At 33.8% G+C, this 5476-nt stretch overlaps 1 non-coding gene across 1 annotated transcript; it reads right to left on the bottom strand.

Annotated features, from left to right (window-relative positions):
- Nucleotides 1–5023: 5023 nt before the first annotated feature.
- Nucleotides 5024–5129, bottom strand: LOC121474861. The gene has a single exon (XR_005983561.1). It is a non-coding gene; the product is annotated as a U6 spliceosomal RNA (small nuclear RNA).
- Between the last annotated feature and the right edge of the window lie 347 nt (nucleotides 5130–5476).

A 5476-nucleotide genomic window follows, 5' to 3' on the forward strand; every position in this document is an offset into this window, starting at 1 on the left:
TTGTGACCTTATTGACTTCATTTGTCAGTTCTAGTAGTTTTTGGTGGAGCCTTTCAGGTTTTCTATATATAGTATCATGTCATCTGCAAGTAGTAAAAGATGTACTTCTTCCTTACCAGCTTGAATGACTTTTACTTCTTTTTGTTGTCTGACTGCTGTGGCTAGTACTTCCAGTGCTATGTTAAATAAAAGTGGTGAAAATAGACCTCCTTGTCCTTTTCATGGTCTTATGGGGAAAGCTGTTCTTTCTCCATTGAATATGATGTAAGCTGTGAGTTTTCATATATGGTCTTTATTATGCTGAGGTATGCTCCTTCTAAGTCTAATTTGTCAAGAGATTCTTTTTTTTATCATGAATAGTTGGTGTACTTTGTCAAATGCTTTTTCTGCACATATTGAGATAATCATTCGCTTTTATCCCTTGTCTTATTAATGTGATGTATCATTTTGATTGATTTGCAAATACTGAAGCCCCTTACATCTCTGGAATAAGTCCCACTTGATTGTGTTGAATGATTTTTTTTAATGTGTCATTGGATTTGGTTTGCTAATATTTTGTTGAGGATATTTGCATCTATCTTCATGAGAGATACTTGCCTGTAGTTTTCATTTTTTAAATAATACCTTTATTTTGTTTTGGTGTCAAGGAATTGCTGGCCCCTTAGAATGAATTCGGAGTCTTTCCTTCCTCTTCTATTTTTTAGAATAGTTTGAGAATAATAGATATTAAGTCTTCTTTAAATGTTTGGTAGCATTCATGTATTAAACTATCTGTTCCTGGACTTTCATTTTTGGGGAGGCTTTTTTTTTTATTACTGATTCAATTTGATTGCCAGTGATTGTTTAAATTTCTTATTTCTTCTTGACTTACTTTTGGAAGATTATGTGTTCCTAGGAATTTATCCATTTCTTCTAGGTTATCCAGTTGTTGACGTATGACTTTTTATTATCTCTTTTATTACTCTTTGTATTTCTGTGGTATCTTATTTCTCCTTTTTCATTTCTCATTTTTCTTGAGTCCTCTCTCTTTCACTTTCTCTCTTTTTTTAGATAAGTCTGGCTAAAGGTTTATCAGTTTCATTGATATTTTCAAAGAACTAGCTCCTGGTTTTGTTAATGTATTCGATTGGCTTTGTTAGGCATTATTTAATTTATTTGTACTATTATACTTATTCTTTCCTTTCTTCTACTGATTTTGTATTTTGTTGGTTCTTCTTTTTCTAGCTCATTTTGGTGTGAAGTTAAAATGTTTATTTGAAATTTTTCTTGCTTCTTGAGGTAGAGCTGTATTGCTATAAACTTTCCTCTCAGAACATCTTTTTAAATTCACCCAAAGATTTTGGACTGTTGTGGTTTCAATTTCATTTGTCCCCATGCATATTTTGATTTCCTCTTTGATTTCTTGGATGACTCATTCGCTGTTTAGTAGCATGTTATTTAACCTCCATGTATTGGTGTTCTTTCCAGATTTTTTCTTGCAACGATTGGTAGTTTCATACCATTGTAGTTGGAAAAGATGCATTATATGATTTCAATCCTTCTCAATTTATTAAGATTTGTTTTGTGGCCAAACATGTGCTCTCTTCTGGAGAATATTCCATGTGCACTTGAAAAGAATGTGTGTTCCACTGTTCTGGGGTAGAATGTTCTGAATATATATGTTAGATCCATCTGATCCATTGGATGTTGATATTTGGTCTGGAGGATCTATCTATTGATGTAAATGGGGTTTAAAGTCCCCTCCTATTATTGCTTTGATATTTATTTCTTCCTTTATATCTGTTAATAGTTGCTTAAAATGTAAAATTTTAAGTTGAACACTAAGTTATCAACAAAGAGTCACTGTGCCTGAAGTTTGGCCTCTCCTGCTTCTCATAATATAAATGCCCTGGGACATATGCAAACAACCCCAGACCTCTATAGACAGTTTGAAAGCCATTGTGCTAGAATTTAAATTTCTAATAGGTTTCATAGACCAGTGGTTAAAAGGACAGGCTCTAAAGCCAGATGATCTAGGTTCTAATTCTAGCTATGGAATTTACTAGTCCGATGAACTTGGTAACATCATTCGACTTTCTCTGCTTCATTTTCTTTAGCTCTAAAATGAGGATGATAATATCAAAATCATAAAGTTTTAAGAATTAAATGAGATACTATGGGGTTCTTAACTATTTATTGCTATGGACCACTTTGGTGCAATTGAAAATAACATTTTTTCCAATCCATAAAATAAAATATATTAAATCATAAAAGAAACCAACCAGGCAGCCCTTGTGGCTCAGTGGTTTAGCGCCGCCTTCAGCCCAGGGTGTGATCCTGGAGACCCGGGATCGAGTCCCACATCAAACTCCCTGGGTGGAGCCTGCTTCTCCCTGTGTCTGTGCCTCTCTCTCTCTCTTTCTCTCTCTGTGTCTCTCATGAATAAATAAATAAAATCCTTAAAAAAAAAAAAAGAAACGAACCAATCATTTTGAAATAGTTATTAAATTATTATATATATTTTAAAGATATTATTTATTTATTCATGAGAAACACACTGAGAGAAGCATAAGTAGAGAGAGAAGCAGACTCCTTGAAGGGAGCCTGATGCAGGACTTGATCCCCAGACCCTGGGATCATGCCCTGAGTTGAAGGCAGATGCTCAACCACTGAGCCACCCAGGAGTCCCAGAGTTATTAAATTATTAAAGATCATGTGATAAAGTAGTATACATGAATCTTTACACATTAACAAGACCTGATGCTGAGTCTAATAACTCGTAATTTCAATGTAGTGATGAGCATAAACAACTATTTCAAATTATATTTTGTAAGTGTAATGTGTGATGAAAATATTTGTGGTTTCTTTTGAAAGAAACACTAAATTTCTATTGAAAGGAGTGGTAAATTTCAGTTAAAGGTTATTGAAAATAAATATGTAATTTTTCTTATTTAAATTTCTGAATTCCTGAATTTTACTGGACTCCAAATTGAGAACCTTTGTAGTAGAGGGTTTCGCCATAGTATTTTACAGATTAGGTATTTAAAGCATACTTGTTACAGTTATTACCATCATCATCACCACTGTCATTATTACAGAAGGGAGAAATATATATTTGGAATTCTTAATTTAGCAATAATGTTTTAAGGTTCTTAGGAGATACTAAAAAAAGCTGAATATTTGCTAACAATATGGACTAAAATATGACAGTATCAACTTTTTTAAAAACTGAAATTCAAATTAGCTAACATATGGTATAGTATTGGTCTCAAAAGTATAATATAGTGCTTCACCCCTTACATATAACACCCAGTGCTCATCCCAACAAGTGCCTTCCCTAATACCAATCATTCATTTAGTTCATCCACCCACCCTCCTCCCCTCCAGCAACCCTTGGTTTGTTCTTTTAACTACAGAATGTCTTATGGTTTGCCTCCCTCTCTGTTTTTTTCTTTTCTTAGTAGAAACTCTATACAAGGATATTTTCTTAAAATCAAAATACCAAAGTTTATAAATATGAACAATAAATGACCTGCTATGTCTAAAGTGTTTTTCACTTTTGTTTTTCAGGGTTTTTTTTTCTTTTCAATGATCATCCTAATATGTTGTTAGGATATCCCATCTCATCAGCAATCTCCACATTTTGTCACACTAAATAGATAAATAATTTAGCTTTAAAAACCACTAAAAATTCTAAATATATAAATCTATTCAGAAGTCTCTTGAGAGACTGGCCCAAGAACAAGAACAATATTACTTGACTTTGCACAGGTTAGATTAGTTTTGCCTAATACATCTTAGTCTGGCTTAATTCAATCAACATTATCTTTCTGAGTTGCATCCATACTAAATTCATGTAGTTGAAGTTATTAGTTGCTGAATCGCATTCCATTGTGTGAATATATCACAATTTGTCCATTTTTCTTTATGGGCTTTCAGATATTTTCCAGTTTGTGGCCGTTAAGAATGAATGTAACAGTTCTGGGTCTTAGTTGAACATATGAATGATTACTGTTTGGCATTTACCCCTGAGTAGGATTATTGGGTCTAATTGTATAAGCTACCGCATAAGATGGAATAATCAAATCAGACCCACATGAATCACAGAGATCTTATCTTAGCAAACTTTATTAAATAATTTCAATTTGAAGGCAATTGAAAATTTCAGGAAGAGCAGAGAGAGGTTTAGGACATCAAAGTTAGTTTCCCAGGACCTGTCTTTTTCTGTCCAACATGTGGCTCAGAATAATAGATAAGATCTCTGTGTTACATCTGCAAAGTCACTTCACACAGCAGGAGCATTTAAATTGTGAAGCCAGAGAGCTGTGTACCTTAGGTGAAATCCTCCAGAGGGCCATTTCTCATATACCCTTGGTTCTTTTTCTATAGATAATCCTTAACCAGGACATCCTGACAAGGGTATTTCAGAGATAAGGTCACTTCTTCCTAGCAAATATCATTAGTCTATTTATCCACAAGTCCATTTATGAAGAAGATTAGACTGGATGACCCCAAGAGCCTTTCTCTCAAAGATTTTTCCTTGGTGTAGTGATTAGATCAAACCCAGTGGTTTTAACTCCTTCCTCTCAGCACTCCTTCCTCTCAGCATAAGCAGCTTTAACAGATACTGCCAGCTTTACAAAGTGGTTGTACTCATTAATCTTCTAACAGTAGTATGTGAGCATTCTCATTGCTCTATATCCTCACTAACACACTTTCCATTGTTTTTCATTTGCCGTTTCACATTTATGGCAAGAGTGTAGTGAAATTTCTTTGTGGTTTTCATTTGCATTTCTCTGATGACTGGTAAAGCTGAAGTTTTCTTATCTTCATTGGCTTTTTGGATTTCCTCTTTTGGAAAGTGTTTGGTCAGCAATTTTTGCCCATTTTTGTACTGGATTTGTGTGCTCTTTTCCTATTGACCTACAGGGGTTCTTTATATATTCAACATATTTTTTTAAGACATGCATCACCATACACAGTTACAGAATTTATTTTTTTCTTGTGATGAGAACTTTTAAGATTTACTTTCTTAGCAATGTTCAAAAATATGAAATGCTTTATGACGTTGTGTGTCATCCTTGTACAGGGGTCTTGCTAATCCTCTCTGTATCATTCTGATTTTAGTGTATATGGGCCAAAATGAGCATGAGAATACATTTTTTAAAGATAAACTGTTATGAATACATTTTCCCACTTCATGTTCTGCCTTTATTTTCTTATTAGCAATTTTTTTGCTGAGTAGCAGTTCTTAATTTTATTATCCAGTTTCCCATGTCTTTTTGAAATCTAAAGTGACGTACTAATGACCTTCTAAATTTCTTCATCCATTAGTCCTAATTTGGGAAATAAGGGATTCTGGAAAGCCATCTGAAAGATGATGCCTTAGAGGGAAGGAAGAGAATAACCATAAATGATTTAATGCCACTTTGGTCATTTTGCACAACCACATAATTTACATTGTCATATCTTATGTTCTGAATGGTTGGCCCTGTTG

This window comes from Vulpes lagopus, chromosome 1 (assembly GCF_018345385.1).
Source record: "Vulpes lagopus strain Blue_001 chromosome 1, ASM1834538v1, whole genome shotgun sequence".
NCBI lineage: Eukaryota > Metazoa > Chordata > Mammalia > Carnivora > Canidae > Vulpes > Vulpes lagopus.